This window comes from Hypanus sabinus, chromosome 5 (assembly GCF_030144855.1).
Source record: "Hypanus sabinus isolate sHypSab1 chromosome 5, sHypSab1.hap1, whole genome shotgun sequence".
NCBI lineage: Eukaryota > Metazoa > Chordata > Chondrichthyes > Myliobatiformes > Dasyatidae > Hypanus > Hypanus sabinus.
Window position 1 is genome coordinate 180,464,358 of NC_082710.1, and position 17,871 is coordinate 180,482,228.

The 17,871-nt window shown below is 48.4% G+C and overlaps 1 protein-coding gene across 6 annotated transcripts in view; it reads left to right on the forward strand.

Annotated features, from left to right (window-relative positions):
- LOC132394688 (regulator of G-protein signaling 3-like) overlaps window positions 1-17,871 on the forward strand; it is a 175,602-nt gene that overhangs the window by 72,233 nt on the left and 85,498 nt on the right. The window contains exon 2 of one of the 6 annotated variants that reach the window (XM_059971062.1): window positions 14,093-14,224. The exons of the other annotated variants lie outside the window; for them this stretch is intronic. The gene's annotated coding sequence lies outside the window, so the exon portion shown is untranslated. The remainder of the gene's footprint in view (window positions 1-14,092; window positions 14,225-17,871) is intronic. 6 annotated transcript variants of the gene reach the window in all.

The window sequence follows — 17,871 nt, forward strand, 5'->3', positions numbered from 1 at the left end:
CCGCAAGGGGTATAGGGGCTGGAGGGGTTTCGCGGCAAGGGGTGTAGGGGCTGGAGGGGATTCGCGGCATGGGGCGTAGGGGCTGGAGGGGATTCGCGGCAAGGGGTGTACGGGATGGAGGGGTTCATGGCAAGGGGTGTAGGGGCTGGAGGGGATTCACGACAAGGAGTGTAGGGGCTGGAGGGGATTCAAGGCAAGTGGTGTAGGGGCTGGAGGGGATTCACGGCAAGGGGTGTAGGGGCTGGAGGGGATTCACGGCAAGGGGTATAGGGGCAGGAGGGGATTCACGGCAAGGGGTGTAGGGGCTGGAGGGGATTCATGGCAAGGGGTGTAGTGGCTGGTGGGGATTCATGGCAAGGGGTGTAGGGGCTGGAGGGGATTCACGGCAAGGGGTGTAGGGGCTGGTGGGGATTCATGGCAAGGGGTGTAGGGGCTGGAGGGCATTCACGGAAAGGGGTGTAGGGGCTGGAGGGGATTCACGGCAAGGGGTGTCTGGGCTGGAGGGGATTCACGGCAAGGGGTGTAGGTGCTGGAGGGGATTCACCGCAAGGGAAATAGGGGCTGGAGGGGATTCACGGCAAGGGGTGTAGGGCCTGGAGGGGATTCACGGCAGGGGGTGTAGGGGCTGGAGGGGATTCACCGCAAGGGGAATAGGGGCTGGAGGGGATTCGTGGCAAGGGGTGTAGGGGCTGGAGGGGTTTCGCGGCAAGGGGTGTAGGGGCTGGAGGGGATTCGCGGCATGGGGCGTAGGGGCTGGAGGGGATTCACGGCAAGGGGTGTAGGGGCTGGAGGGGTTTCGCGGCAAGGGGTGTAGGGGCTGGAGGGGATTCGCGGCATGCGGCGTAGGGGCTGGAGGGGATTCGCGGCAAGGGGTGTACGGGATGGAGGGGTTCACGGCAAGGAGTGTAGGGGCTGGAGGGGATTCACGACAAGGAGTGTAGGGGCTGGAGGGGATTCAAGGCAAGTGGTGTAGGGGCTGGAGGGGATTCACGGCAAGGGGTGTAGGGGCTGGAAGGGATTCACGGCAAGGGGTATAGGGGCAGGAGGGGATTCACGGCAAGGGGTGTAGGGGCTGGAGGGGATTCACGGCAAGGGGTGTAGTGGCTGGTGGGGATTCATGGCAAGGGGTGTAGGGGCTGGAGGGGATTCACGGCAAGGGGTGTAGGGGCTGGTGGGGATTCATGGCAAGGGGTGTAGGGGCTGGAGGGGATTCACGGAAAGGGGTGTAGGGGCTGGAGGGGATTCACGGCAAGGGGTGTCTGGGCTGGAGGGGATTCACGGCAAGGGGTGTAGGTGCTGGAGGGGATTCACCGCAAGGGGAATAGGGGCTGGAGGGGATTCACGGCAAGGGGTGTCGGGCCTGGAGGGGATTCACGGCAGGGGGTGTAGGGGCTGGAGGGGATTCACCGCAAGGGGAATAGGGGCTGGAGGGGATTCGTGGCAAGGGGTGTAGGGGCTGGTGGGGATTGATGGCAAGGGGTGTAGGGGCTGGTGGGGATTGATGGCAAGGGGTGTAGGGGCTGGAGCGGATTCACCGCAAGGGGTGTAGGGGCTGGTGGGGATTTATGGCAAGGGGTGTAGGGGCTGGAGGGGATTCACCACAAGGAGTGTAGGGGCTGGAGGGGATTCAAGGCAAGTGGTGTAGGGGCTCGAGGGGATTCACGGCAAGGGGTGTAGGGGCTGGAGGGGATTCACGGCAAGGGGTATAGGGGCTGGAGGGGATTCACGGCAAGGGGTGTAGGGGCTGGAGGGGATTCACGGCAAGGGGTGTAGTGGCTGGTGGGGATTCATGGCAAGGGGTGTAGGGGCTGGAGGGGATTCACGGCAAGGGGTGTAGGGGCTGGTGGGGATTCATGGCAAGGGGTGTAGGGGCTGGAGGGGATTCACGGCAAGGGGTGTAGGGGCTGGTGGGGATTCATGGCAAGGTGTGTAGGGGCTGGAGGGGATTCACGGAAAGGGGTGTAGGGGCTGGAGTGGATTCACGGCAAGGGGTGTCTGGGCTGGAGGGGATTCACGGCAAGGGGTTTAGGGGCTGGTGGGGATTGATGGCAAGGGGTGTAGGGGCTGGTGGGGATTGATGGCAAGGGGTGTAGGGGCTGGAGCGGATTCACCGCAAGGGGTGTAGGGGCTGGTGGGGATTTATGGCAAGGGGTGTAGGGGCTGGAGGGGATTCACCACAAGGAGTGTAGGGGCTGGAGGGGATTCAAGGCAAGTGGTGTAGGGGCTGGAGGGGATTCACGGCAAGGGGTATAGGGGCTGGAGGGGATTCACGGCAAGGGGTGTACGGGCTGGAGGGGATTCACGGCAAGGGGTGTAGTGGCTGGTGGGGATTCATGGCAAGGGGTGTAGGGGCTGGAGGGGATTCACGGCAAGGGGTGTAGGGGCTGGTGGGGATTCATGTCAAGGGGTGTAGGGGCTGGAGGGGATTCACGGCAAGGGGTGTAGGGGCTGGTGGGGATTCATGGCAAGGGGTGTAGGGGCTGGAGGGGATTCACGGAAAGGGGTGTAGGGGCTGGAGGGGATTCACGGCAAGGGGTGTCTGGGCTGGAGGGGATTCACGGCAAGGGGTGTAGGGGCTGGAGGGGATTCACCGCAAGGGGAATAGGGGCTGGAGGGGATTCACGGCAAGGGGTGTAGGGGCTGGAGGGGATTCACGGCAGCGGGTGTAGTGGCTGGAGGGGATTCACCGCAAGGGGTATAGGGGCTGGAGGGGATTCACGGCAAGGGGTGTAGGGGCTGGAGGGGTTTCGCGGCAAGGGGTGTAGGGGCTTGAGGGGATTCGCGGCATGGGGTGTAGGGGCTGGAGGGGATTCGCGGCAAGGGGTGTACGGGATGGAGGGGTTCACCGCAAGGGGTGTAGGGGCTGGAGGGGATTCACGACAAGGAGTGTAGGGGCTGGAGGGGATTCTAGGCAAGTGGTGTTGGGGCTGGAGGGGATTCACGGCAAGGGGTGTAGGGGCTGGAGGGGATTCACGGCAAGGTGTATAGGGGCTGGAGGGGATTCACGGCAAGGGGTGTAGGGGCTGGAGGGGATTCACGGCAAGGGGTGTAGTGGCTGGTGGGGATTCATGGCAAGGGGTGTAGGGGCTGGAGGGGATTCACGGCAAGTGGTGTAGGGGCTGGTGGGGATTCATGGCAAGGGGTGTAGGGGCTGGAGGGGATTCACGGCAAGGGGTGTAGGGGCTGGTGGGGATTCATGGCAAGGGGTGTAGGGCCTGGAGGGGATTCACGGAAAGGTGTGTAGGGGCTGGAGGGGATTCACGGCAAGGGGTGTAGGGGCTGGAGGGGATTCACCGCAAGGGGAATAGGGGCTGGAGGGGATTCACGGCAAGGGGTGTAGGGGCTGGAGGGGATTCACGGCAGGGGGTGTAGGGGCTGGAGGGGATTCACCGCAAGGGGAATAGGGGCTGGAGGGGATTCATGGCAAGGGGTGTAGGGGCTGGAGGGGATTCACCGCAAGGGGTGTAGGGGCTGGAGGGGATTCACCGCAACGGGTGTAGGGGCTGGAGGGGATTCACTGCAAGGGGTGTAGGGGCTGGAGGGGATTCATGGCAACTGGTGTAGGGGCTGGAGGGGATTCATGGCAAGGGGTGTAGGGGCTGGAGGGGTTTCACGGCAAGGGGTGTAGGGGCTGGAGGGGATTCACCGCAAGGGGTATAGGGGTTGGAGGGGATTCACGGGAAGCGGTGTAGAGGCTGGAGGGGATTCACGGTAGGGGTTGTAGGGGCTGGAGGGGATTCACGGCAAGGGGTGTAGGGGCTGGAGGGTTTTTTCGGCAAGGAGTTTAGGGGCTGGAGGGGATTCGCGGCAAGGGGTGTAGGGGCTGGAGGGGATTCACAGCAAGGGGTATAGGGGCTGGAGGGGATTCGCTGCATGGGTGTAGGGGTTGATGGGAGTCAGACTGTGGGAAGATATGGAGTGGCCACTGCATAAGATTGGAAAAAGCTGCAGGAACTTATAAAGGCAGCCAGCTCCATCATGGGCACTAGCCTCACCAGTATTGATTATACTTTCAAAAGGCAATACCTTAAAAAAGCGACAGCCATCATTATGATGCCCAGTCACCCAGGACATGCTCTCTTTTTATAGCTTCTGTCAAGGAGGAGTCTCAGGAACCTGAAGACACACTCAATGTTTCATGAATAGGTTCTTCCCATCTGCCATCAGATTTCTGAATGGACATTGAACTCGTGAACATTTCCTCAGTAACTTATTCCCTTTTTTGGCACTACTTATTTCATATATTTTTAATATATACTTATTATTGTAATTTATAATTTTATTATATATTGCAATGTAGAGCTGCTGCAAAAAAAGTTTCATTATTTAGGCCTATGGTAGTACATGTGATTCTGAGGTCATGAGGGATAGGGCAAAGTTATGGACTTTGAGATAAGGAAGGGATTTGAAAGGTGTACAGTGAAGGCCCCATTTGAGCCAGCTTGTCAATCATCAGGGTGTGAACCTTGGCCCAGTTCTGCTCCACATCCTGTCCTTTGATGACCCATGTGTTTCCTCCTCCCCTGGGCTCAAGGCTGTCCATTCCCAGACTTCTTGCCAGTATATCACAGTCACTAACATTTGCACAGGTCTGAACAGGTACATTGAATAACTTGCAGCACCATCATAGGCATATAGCATTGGGCAAGCAGCATTCCCAAGAAAAAAAAACGTTGAAACTAAATTACAAACACAATAGATTCTGCAGGTGCTGGAAATCCAAAGCAACAGACACAAATTTCTGGAGAAACACAGAAAGGTAAGGAGGGGGAGCATCAGGGGCAGGTGAGAGGAAAAGGTAAGAGGCCAGTGTGGGGAATAGAGGGAAGAGGAAGGGAAAAGAAAAAAAGAGAAAAAAAATTGCCAGAAGGAGAAATCAATGTTCAAAGACCACTCCTTTGTCTGGCTCCCAACGGGGGGGCGGGGGGGGGGGTGGTGCAGGGGGGGTGGGGGTGACAGTGAATCAGTGGGAAAAACATGGGTTGACATTTATAACCACGAAGAGATTCTGTAGATGCTGGAAATCCAGAGAAACACGCACAAAATTCTGGAAGAATTCAGTAGGGCAATTAACAGTTGATATTTTGGGCCAAGACTCGTTAACAGGACTGGAGAAGAAGGGGGAAAGAAGCCAGAATTATACAAGGAAAAAACACAATTGGAACTAAAATGCAATCTATTGTAGTTGCAAAATAGTCACAGCAATCATACTGTTGTAATACTGACGTAGTGATTAGGATTATGCAGGTTGGCTGAAGAATATCTGTTTCTGAACCTGGCAGTGTGGGATTTCAGGCTTTTGTATCTCCTGTCTGATGGGAGCTGAGAGAAGATGTCATGGTGAGAATCTTTGATGCTGGATTTTGCCTTATGAACTTGTGTTGCATATTTGAAGGATCCATGGGTGTGAACTCAAGATCCTTTTGTTCCTCAGCCTTGCTAAGAATCCTGCTATTAACCATTAACTCTGTCTTCAGATTCAAACTTCCAAAGTGAATCACTTTATAATTATCCAGATTGACCTCTGCCATTTCTTGCCCCAACCCTGCAACCTATCTGTAACCTATGACAACCTTCAACACTATCCACCACACCACCAATCTTTGCTTCATCTCCAAACTCACTGAGCCAGCCTTGCACTTCCCCGTCAAAATCATTTACAAAAATCACAATGAGACAGGGGTCCCAGAACAGACCCCTGTGAAACACTTGGTCACCGACCGACGGTCAGAATAAGCTCACCCAGTACTGCAGGTCACCAATTTTCTGTAAATACCTGGGTATTATTTAAAAGCGACCAGGGTTTCTGCCTCTCTCCTCAGATCGTTAGCTCTGGACCCCATCACAAACAATGGGTGATAAAAAACATTTTTTCTTCTCATCTATAATCCTTCTCCTAATATGCCCATGTTTTTCTCATCTTTGACCCATCTGCTAAGTGAACCAAGAGCTGTTTACACCACTGGGGCCTCTCTAGACTTTAATACACCTTCAACTCTCAACTGCCTCCTTTCAAACCTCTCCAATCTGTCTTCTGCTCAGCCGTTGCATGAGTTCTCACAAACTCTGCTTGGCAAGCTTGTCATCACCTTCAGAACTGAGATAAAGCGGTTCGATAGCAACTGCAAGGTACCGTGCTAATTTATTCTGTCTGTATCCCATTCATTTCCTTTATGTTGTTTAAGCTTTGGAGTATTTATAGAACCATTTGGAGGCTTAAGTACAGCTGTTCTGTCTCCTGGCACTGAACTAATAAATTATGTTTCTTCTGTGGAATATTAATCATTCTTGGGTTTAAAAAGCAATGTTGTTTTTGAAATTTATTCCACTTCCACAACGGTAAAGTCTGAGATCTCAAAATCCCAGATGCACTGACCACGAAGCTCATCAACTGAGAATGGGAACGATTTGTTCTATAATCAGTGTAGTCATGACAGATTGAACAGCCATTCAGGATGAGAGTGAGAATCAGAATCGGAATCAGAATCGGAATTAGAATAGTGAAATAGTGTACATGGGTTCGTTGTCCATTCTGAAATCTGATGACAGACAAGAAAAAGCATTGAGTGTGGATCTTCATGCTCCTATATCTCCTCCCAGGTGGTAGTGAAGAGAGCATGTCCTGGATGTTGATGGACTTTCATGATGGATATCACCTTCTTGAAGAACTGGTTGTTGAAGATGTCCTCGATGGTGGGGTGCCTGTGATGGAGCTGGCTGAGTCTACAACCTTCTGAAGTTTCTTTAGGCTTTTGCTCAATATCCATGGGAAATCTTCCCACCCCTTTCAGCCAAACCATCCATTATCAAAATGCAGGCGCCACCGGCATTCACAGCCCTTGACGTCATGGTGGTGGACCACCGCTGTCTTTCTGGTGAGGTGCCTTTGTGGAGCTGCAGGGGAGGGAGTTTCAGGATTTAGACCCCATGATATATTTCATGCAGCAGGTGATCCCCTATGCCCACCATGCTTTGTTGGGTTTGGGAGTGCAGGTGGAGTAGCCTAGGTGAGGAACCACAGAGCAGTCTGTCGAAAGCGCTCATTGCAGCCACTGTGCACCAGTAGTGAAGGGAGGGAGTTGTGGTGAACTACATATACCTGTCGGGACACGCCTCCTGCTGACTGCTCCTGTGGCTCCTCCCACAGACCCCTGTATAAAGGCGATTGAGGTCTGAGCCTGGCCTCTCTGTTTCCAGGATGTAGTATGGTGGTCAACCACTACTTGTTCCTTCTTCCAGTCAATAAAAGCCGATATCTCGCCTTTACGTCTCAGAGAGAGTTATTGATGGTGCATCAGGAGTACAAGTGGGGTTATTCAAGGGGTTTCCTTACACTAGATAGTGTCGATGTTCTTGAGACGTTGGCTGGCGGGGGGGTCTCATTGCACCACTGACTCATGCCTTGAAATTGGTGCACCCACCTTGGGGTTTAACTTGGGGGGAGCCGTAAGACATAGGAGAAGAATTAGGCTATTCAGCATTGAGTCTGCTCTGCCATTCAATCATAGATGATTTATTTTCCCTCTCAAACTTATTCTCCTGGTTCTCCCTGTAAACTTGTTAGTCAATTACCTAACCAACTTCAATTTAAAAATATCCAATGCTTTGGCCCCCACAGCCATCTGTGGCAATGAATTCCATAAATTTAGCACCCTCTGATGAAATAAATCCTTCCTCATCTCCGTTTCAAAGCGATGCCCCTCTATTCTGAGGTTCTTCCACTATTGGAAACATCATTATGTCTGTTCTAGCTAAGTCTTTTAATTTTTGGTAGGTTTCAACAAGATCATTTCTCATGCTTCTAAACTCACAAGAGTACATGCTGAGAGCCATCCAACTCACAACCACAACCACAAGAAATTCTGCAGATGTTGGAAATCCAGCACCAGACACAAAATGCTGGAGGAACTCAGAAGGTTAGGCAGCATCTATGAAAATAAACAGTTCTTCAGAACTGGAAAAGAAGGGGAAAGATGCTAGAATAAAAAGGTGGAGGGAGTGGAAGGAAAAGTAGCTAGAAGGTGATAGGTGAAACCAGGTGGGCGGGAATGCTAAGGGGTTGGAGAGGAAGGTATCCGATAGGAAAGGAGAGTAAATCATAGGAGAAAGGGAAGAAGGAGGAGCAGCAGGGGGAGTCGACTGGCAGGTTAGAGGAGGTAAGAGGCCAGGGTGGAGAAATAGAAGGAGAGGTGAGGTGGAGGATATTTTTTTACTGGAAGCTGGAGAAATCAATATTGACGATATAAGGTTGGAGGCTAACCAGGTGGAATATAAAGTGTCGCTTCTCTGCCCTGAGGGTGGCCTCATTGTGTCTCAAGAGGAGGCCATGGACTGACATATGGGAATGGGAATAGCAATTAAAATGTGTGGCTACTGGGAAGTGGCCATTAACCCTTTCATTCCAGGGATCATTCTTATAAATCTCCTCCAGACCCCCTCTAAAGCCAAGACATTCTTTCTTAGATATGTGGCCCAAAACTGCTTACAATGCTCCAAATGTGATCTGCCCAATGCCTTATAAAGTCTGAAGCTGATATGATGGTTGCAATTAACAGACTGTGAGATAGATACATGAATGTACAGTGAATGGAGGGATACACAGCTTCTAATTGATTCTTGTGAGCATACAGTGTACATGGCTGGTCCAGCCAAGCGGAAAGTTTAAAGGAGATGTGATGGGAAGAGGGAATGTTTTTTAATACATTCCTGGAATGGTCTGCCAGAGGTGATGCAGGAAGCTGATGTAGAAACATAGAAAGCCTGCAGCACAATACAGGCTCTTCGGACCACAAAGCTGTGCCGAACATGTTCCTATCTTAGAAATTACCTGTAGCCCTCTGTTTTTCTGAGCTCCATGTACCTATCCAGGAGTCTTTTAAAAGACCCTATCGTATCCGCCTCCACCACCGTCACTGGCAGCCTATTCCACGCACTCACTACTCTCTGCGTAAAAAAACTTACCCCTGACATCTCCTCTGTACCTACTTCCAAGCACCCTTAAAACTGTGCCCTCTCGTGCAGACTCTCTCAGCCCTGGGAAAAAGCCTCTGACTATCCACACGATCAATGCCTCTCATAATTTTGTACACATGTTGGAGGGGTTTAGAGGATGTATGGTGGACACCAATTTACAGCGATTGGAGGGATATGGAGATGTGCAGGCAGATGGGATTCAGTTTTAAGGGCTGCAGAGGCTGGTCCAGACCCCAGGATGTCAGTGGTGGGACACTTAGTGACAAGATGCAGGAGTGGACTGAGCAAGTTATAGAGTGCTCGAACATTACCGCACAGCCCTTTTGCTCACCTAGTTCATGCCAAACCGTTATTCCACCTGGTCCTATCGATCTGCACCTGGACCATAACACCCCCATCCACGTACCTCTTAAATGTTGCAATCGAACCCGCATCTAGCACTTCCACCGGCAGCCCATTCCACACTCTCACCACCTTTTGAGTGAAATTGCCCCTCAGGTTCCTCTTAAATATGTCACCTTTCATTCTTAACATACTACCTCTAGTTCTAGTCTCACCCAACCTCAGTGGAAAATGTCTGCTTGCATTTACCCTTTCTATATCCCTAATAATGTTGTACACCTCCATCAAATCTCTCCCCCCACCCCCCATTCTTCTACAGTCCAGGGATTGAAGTTCGAACCTGTTCAACCATTCACTGTAACTCAGGTCCTCAAGACCCAGCAATATCCTGGTAAATTTTCTCTGTATTCTGATGCCCAGTGTGGAGGTTAGAGGTTAAACCCTGCTGAGACTTGGCCAGGCTTTTAGACTGCATCCAACCACGTATGAATCATGAGGAAGAGGGAACAAAGAAGTTTCACAATCACAGAACTTTCCACGCTGTGTCACAAGGGTGGAACCTTACTGCATTGCTGTAAGCTCCCAAAATCCAGAATAGAACAAAAAGCACCAGATGATCTATTTTAGTGATGGCTATTGAGGGAGATGACTCGCCTTTCTCTAGCAGTTTAAGTCAGCTTCCTTTAAGGCCCATACTCTGCGAAAGCACTTAAAATGTGAGATTAATTCAACATATCCTCTGCCAAGTGATCTGAAACCGATTCAGGGCTATCAGTGTTACCTGAGTGTTGGGAAAGCGCCCTCCCCCCCGCTGTGTGTGTGCTGCGCTGTGAAGGTAGGAAAGGGGGATCCCTGGACCCTTCAGTTAATAGTAGGGGTCCATGGAAGGTGCAAACACAGCAACACTACCCAAACACAGGGATCTGCTGCACAGCAACATCACACAGTCTGTACCCCGAAGGCAACCAGACAGTGTGCTTGAAGACACCTTCTACAGACTGAAGAAGAACTAGGCCGAACCGAAAATGGCACATCAGCAATGTCAGATGTTTTAAGTTTCATAGCAGAAGAGATTCTGTAAATGTGAGAAATCTTGAGCAGCACACTCAAACACAAAGTACTTGGGGAACTCAGAAGGTTAGTCCCGAGAGAAATCTGTAACATACTGTTTGAAGGGGCAGTGGAGGCACAGACTGTCACAACATTGAAGAATTATCAAGGCAGAGCAGGTAACAGACCCAAAAGGGTCTGGTCTAATGGGTTATCCATGGTTCACATAGATAAGATGGGGTGAATTCTCTCTTCTTGCTGCTGGCATCAGGCAGGAGCTACAGGAGCCCTCAGGTCCCACACCAGTAGGTCCAGAAACATTTATTACCCCTCAACCATCAGGCTCCTGAACCAGCACGAATAACTCAATTACCTCAACACTGAACTGATTCCAAAACTTACAGAGTCACTTTCAAGAACTCTGCAACTAATGTTCTCAGTATTTATCTATCTATCTGTTCATTTATTTCTCTATATATTTATCGGTTTATTTATTCATTTTCCATTTATTTGTTTATCTATTATTTTCTTTTTGCACAGCTGGTTTTCTTTTGCACATTTGTTGTTTGTCAGTCTGTGTGTGTAGTTTCTCATTTAATTCTATTGTTTTTTTTTTGTTCTACTGCCAATGGCTGCAAGAAAATCAATCTCAACTTGGTGTGTGGTGACTTATGCAATATGCACTTTGATAATAAATTTACTTTGAATTTTCAACTGGCTCTGTGCTCTGCTATTCTAAGGCTGACTTGAATAGGAACGGATAAGGAAACAGATCCTGGAAAGGTGTAATAACGGAGTTGTCATGATGGGAGATTTTAGTTTCCCAAATATCGATTGGCATCTCCCTAGAGCGAGGGGTTTAGATGGAGTGGAGTTTGTTAGGTGTGTTCAGGAAGGTTTCCAGACACAATATGCAGATAAGCCTACAAGAGGAGAGGCTGTACTTGGATCTGGTATTGGGAAATGAACCTGTTCAGGTATCAGATCTCTCAGTGGGAAAGCATTTTGGAGATAGTGATTGCAATTCTATCTCCTTTACAATAGCATTGGGGAGAGATAGGAACAGACAAGTTAGAAAAGTGTTTAATTGGAGTTAGGGGGAAGATGAAGATATCAGGCAGGAACTTGGAAGCTTAAATTGGGATCAGATGTTCTTAGGGAAAGGTGTGGAAGAAATGTGGTGAATGTTCAGGGGATATTTGTGTGGAGTTCTGCATAGTTATGTTCCAATGAGACAGGGAAGTTATGGTAGGGTGCAGGAACTGTGATGTAAAAAGGCTGTAGTAAACCTAGTCAAGAAGAAAAGAAAAGCTTATGAAAGGTTCAGAGAGCTAGGTAATGTTAAGGATCCAGAAAATTATAAGGCTAACAGGAAGGAGCTTAAGAAGGAAATTAGGAGAGCCAGAAGGGGCCATGAGAAGGCCTTGGTGAGCAGAATTAAGGCAAACCCCAAGGCATTTTACAAATAGGTGAAGAGCAAGAGGATAAGATATGAAAGAATAGGATCTATCAAGTGTATGAAACCGGAGGAAATAGCAGAGGTACTTAATGAATACTTTACTTCAGTATTCACAATGAAAAAGGACCTTGGTGATTGTAGTGATGACTTTCAACAGATAGATATTAAGAAAAAGGCTGTGCTGGAGTTTTTGGAAAGTATCAATTTGGATAAGTCGCTGGGACCAGATGAGATGTACCCCAGGCTACTGTGGGAGGCGAGGGAGGAGATTGCTGAGCCTCTGGCGATGATCTTTGCATCATCAATGGGGACAGGAGCGGTTCCGGAGGATTGGAGAGTTGCAGATGTTGTTCCTTTATTCAACAAAGGGAGTAGAGATGGGCCAGGAAATTATAGACCAGTGAGACTTACTTCAGTGGTTGGTAAGCCGATGGAGAAGATCCAGAGAGGCAGGATTTATGAACATTTGGAGAGGTATAATATGATTGGGGATAGTCAGCATGGCCTTGTCAAGGGCAGGTCGTGCCTTACGAGCCTGATTGAATTTTTTGAAGATGTGACTAAACACATTGATGAAGGTAGAGCAGTAGATGTAGTGTATATAGATTTCAGCAATGCACTTGATAAGGTACCCCATGCAAGGCTTATTGGGAAAGTAAGGAGGCATGGGTTTCAAGGGGACATTGCTTTGTGAATCCAGAACTGGCTTGCCCAAGGAAGGCAAAGAGTGGTTGTAAACGGGTCATGTTCTGCATAGATGTCGATCATCAGTGGAGTGCCTCAAGGATCTGTTCTGGGACCACTACTCTTTGTGATTCTTATAAATGACCTGGATGAGGAAGTGGAGGGATGGGTTAGTAAGTTTGCTGATGACACAAAGGTTGGAGGTGTTGTGGATAGTGTGGAGGGCTGTCAGAGGTTACAGCGGGACATTGATGGGATGCAAAACTGGGAGAAGTGGCAGATGGAGTTCAACCCAAATAAGTGTGAAGTGGTTGAAGTTGGTAGGTCAAATCTGATGACAGAATATAGTATTAATGGTAAGACTCTTGGGTGTGTGGAGGATCAGAGGGATCTTGGGGTCTGAGTCCACAGGATACTCAAAGCAGCTGCGCAGGTTGACTCTGCGGTTAAAAAGGCATACGGTGTATTGACCTTTATCAATCATTGAATTGAATTTAGGAGCAGAGAGGTAATGTTGCAGCTACATAGGACCCTGGTCAGACCCCACTTGGAGTACTGTGCTCAGTTCTGGTCGCCTCACTACAGGAAGGATGTGGAAACCATAGAAAGGGTGCAGAGGAGATTTACAAGGATGTTGCCTGGATTGGGGAGCATGTCTTATGAAAACAAGTTGAGTGAACTCGGCCTTTTCTCCTTGGAGCAACGGAGGATGAGAGGTGACCTAACAGAGGTGTATAGGACGATGAGAGGCATTGATTGTGTGGATAGTCAGAGGCTCTTTCCCAGGGCTGAAATGGCTGCCACAAGAGGGCACAGGTTTAAGGTGTTTGGGAGTAGTTAAGGAGACTGTAGTACTACAGCCTTCAGACAGACTGCTCGACTACAAAACTAAATCTCTTCTGAGCGTGCTAGTGGCTATCTCCGGGGGAAATATTAGCCTTTTGTCAAGATCGACAGCCATGTTCCAGTCACGAGCAGGCCTGACACCAACCGTGTCACTGAGGGTGGCACTGCCTGTCCTTGCTGGACAAGCGGGATAGTCATATGGGGTTTAGAGTTGTTGTTCAGACTTTGCTTCTCCACAATGGGTGCCAAACGTCTGAGGACCTGGTCGTGCCTCCATGTGTCTCTTCCTCGAGTGAGGCTTACTTTGCAAGATGAGAGTATGTGCTTGAGGTTTGCTGTTCTTCCACAGAGAAGACAAGCTGGGTCTTCACTGAGTTACTGGTTCAGAAGGGAGAACATCATAACCAGCTTTTATAAGGAAGCTAATCTTTCTTTCTTCCTTTTCCCATGTCTTTCCAGCTAAATTTCCTTTTCTCAGTGTTTTCCCACCTTGTTCACTGTCGCTGTTTTGCCTGAGACACTGCTCTTGCATACCTCATCTGCTCCTCCAGTCACTGTACAGTACTCCCTCCACCACCAGAGCTCACCTTTGCTTTTGTGTTGTTGCCTTTTGCCAAATGGGCCAGTTTCAGCCTGTGCCAAGGCCCCCTCTTCCAGATTGCACCTGGCCCACCATCTCTGCACACCTGAGTGCTGCTTTTGCCTGTTTTACTGACTGCCTGCCTTGCTCCCTGTTAGGGTCCTGGGTGCAGAATCCTGGACAACACTGCCACGGGATTCCGAGAGAGTCATCTCAAGCCTCACCTTGGCACACTTGAACTCTTCAGTCAGCCCCGTGACAGACAACTCCAGAGCTCCTTTGCCATACAGGTAGATGTTACATAGCGATTGGGGAGGTCCAACCACTTCTTAATGAAGGAACTAACTGTCCTCTCCAGCTTTTCAGCACCTGAGGGAGCAATCCAAACTGAAGGCACTGGAGCTTAAGGTTTCCTAGCAGCAAGGTCTTATCGATGTCTTTAAGCCCTTTTTCTTCTCTCTGTAGGTTTACTTGATTTGTATCACTGGGGTTTACATCATACCAATGCTCCAAACTTTTAACTGACACTTCTGACACAGAGGAATTACTTTCCCATCCACATGGAACTTATAGTCGACCAGCCTTCCCTTGACTATAGGAATGTTTCTGGACTTCTTTGCTTTAATCGTCATTTGGGCCCATTTGATTTTTGAATGGAGCTTCTCAGGCAACAATTTGGTACATGGGATGGTAGTGTAAGGATGGTTAAATCATCCGTAAATGCCCAGATTGGTGGTAAGCATAGTCATTCTCCTCCTACTATCCATTTAGAAGTTCTAATGATTACTCCCATTGCTGTGGTAAAGGGCAGCAGAGAGATGTTGCAACCTACCTTGATGCCTATCTCCACAGGCTGCCAGTGTGGGCATCAATGAGAACTGGAGATCTCGAAAGTAGGCTTTGACCAGGGTTGTAACATATTCTGGTACACAGAAGGATTCCAATGAAGACCACAGGAGGTTCTGTGAGACTGACCAAAAGGCATTGGCTTTTTTCTTTCTTCTTTCCCTTGTAGCAGTTTGTATTTGATGCCAAATTGTATTTGTGTGTTCCAAGGAGCCAGAGAAACCCAGCCACCCTGCTTTCTGCACACGTGTGTCAATGGAGTTATTTTTCTCCAGGTAAATAGACAATGTTTGTGCTATGACACTGAAAAATATTTCCCTTCACCGTTCAATAGATTTATTTGCCAAAACTGTCCCATTTCTGAGGAATCTTTCTTCAGGAATTAGAATTCCTCCTGCCCAGAATAAGTTTATTCTTCCAGACCACCTTCATCTGTTTCCATAAGAAGTTCAGGACTTAGTGCATTTTTGTAGAGTTTGTATGGAACTCCATCTGGGCCTGACGCTGAAGCAACCTTCTTTTATTACCTGACTATATCTGGGTGGACTGATGTCAAATTGCTGATGCGGAGGGTGGATGGGTGGCATATCTGAAGGTATTGAGATGTGTTCAGCTCTCCAGCTGTCTGAGTATGTCAGTTTCAGATGATCTTTGACATCTTAAGTGTTTCCATTCTTCTACTTTGTGAAAATGCTTTCCACGAACTTGTAGGGGTCCTTATGTAACTATGTCCAAGTGTGTTCATTCTTCTTTCTTCAAAGCCCAAGGTTTACTGCCCTCCTTGGAGTCAACAGTCGTGACTTTAGTTCTGCCTGCAGGATGTTGACTCCTTCTCCTTCCTCCATGGTTGATTTTCTTTACTGTTACTTCAGTTGTCATCTCTCCTTAATGAGGCCCCTATCTCATGTCCTGGGAGAAGGGGATCCTTAACGATAGATATGACCTTTTTGGGCATTGCCTTCTGAATGTGTGCTGGATGCTGGAGAGGCAAGAGCCTTTGATGGAGCTGACTGAGTTTACAACTTTCTGCAGCTTTTTCTGATCCTGTGCAGTGGCTTCTCCATATCAGATGGTGATGCAACTGGTTAAAATGCTGTCCATGGTATGTCTGTCAAAATTTATGAGCGTCTTTGGTGACTTACCAATTCTCAAATTCCTCATTTCCTGCTTCAATATGTTGGGCCCAAAATTGATCCTCAGAGATGTTGACACCCAGGAAATTGAAACTGTTCACCCTTGCACTTCAGATCTCTCGATGAGGACTGGTGTGTGTTCCCTCGATTTTCCCTTCCTGAAATCCACAATCAATTCCTTGGTCTTACTGACGTTGAGTACAAGGTTGTTGTTGCGACACCATGCAACCAGCTGATCTATCTCGCTCCTGTACACCACCTTGTCATCATCTGAGATTCTGCCAACAATAGTTGTGTTGTAAACAGATTTATAGATGGCATTTGGATATCTATATATATATCTAGAGAGAGAGAGAGAGAGTGTGTGTCTCTCTCTCTCTCTCTATCCCAACTCCAAACCGAAACAGTACTATAACTTTCAGTATAAATATCCACTGGCCAGGAGTCTGAATCATGCAGGGTTGTGTTTTCTTTCCCTGGAAGCTTGGAGGCATTTAAAACTTCATCCTGTAGAACGGTTCCAGAAACTGTAGAAACTGGAGAAGTTAAGAAGATCACGGAGTCATGCACCATGGAAACAAGTCACTTGACCCACGCCAACCAAGATGTCAATCCAAGCTGGTCTTACTTTCTAAACCTTGCCTATCCACGTTCCTGTCCAAGGTATGATGGCACAGAATCCTGACCAGTTGAGAAGGCAGGAAGATGTGTCATTAGCAGACAGTTCAGGGGACACAGATTTAAAAAAAGGAGAAAAATATTTAAAGGGGATACAAGTATTTTGGGACAGGAATGGTGGAAGTTTTTGGTGGAATCAATGGATTCTCTTTTCAGAACAGTTAAGTTCGCACAGTTCTGTGTATGAAAAGCTTGTGTCAGGAAGCGTCTTGGCCCAAAATATCATCTGCTTATTCCTTTCTATAGATGCTGCTTGACCAGCTGAGTTCCTCTAGCACTTTGCATCTGTTGCTCTCTTTCCATCACCTGCAGAATCCCCGGTGTTTATAAATCTGTTGGAATTTGTTGAAGAGTTAACCAAGAAGACTGATGAATTCAGGCTGGCATATCTTGTTTAGATGGGCTTGAGCAAGGCCCTTGCCAAGGCCCCACTTAGAAGGTTATTCTGGAAAATTAGATCACATAGGAACAAGTATGAACAAGTGAACTGGATAAATAATTGACTTGATGGTGGACACCTGTTTCTTGGACATTCATCTATTATGCAGTTTAGTTTTGTAACTTACAGTTATATTTATGCCTTCCTTACAAAACTCTGATTAATATCTCCTCCAGTGATGATCAACACTGGTGTGCTGGCTTAGTCCTTTGCTCTACTCCCTCTATACCCATGGCTGTGTGGCCAGCTATAACTCAAATGCCATCTCTAAATTTGCTGATGACACAACCATTGTTGGTAGAATCTCAGATGGAGATGATAGGGCATATAAGAGTGTGATATATCAGCTAACTGAATGGTGTTGCAGAATAAACCTTTCACTCAACATCAGTAAGATGAAAGAGTTGACTGTGGACTTCAGGAAGAGTAAGATGAAGGAACATGAACCAATCTTCATAGAGGGATCAGAAGTAGAGAGAGTGAGCAATTTCAATTTCCTTGGTGTCAAGGTCTCTGAGGATCTAACCTGGTCCCAACATGCAGCTATAAAGAAGGCAAGACATTGGCTATATGTCATTAGGTTTGTCACCTAAGACACTCGGAAACTGCTGTAAATTTACTGTGGAGAGCATCCTGACAGGCTTCATCACAGTCTGGTACGGGGTGGGGGTTGCTACTGTACAGGACCAAAAGAAGCTGCAGTTTGTATGTACATCTGCAGATGACACTAAAATTGGTGGTATCATAGACAGTGAGGAAAGTATCAACAGTTACCTTTTTGCGCATAGGATAGATCTCCAGAATTGTTGACTCCCGGGAATTTGAAACTGCATACCCTTTC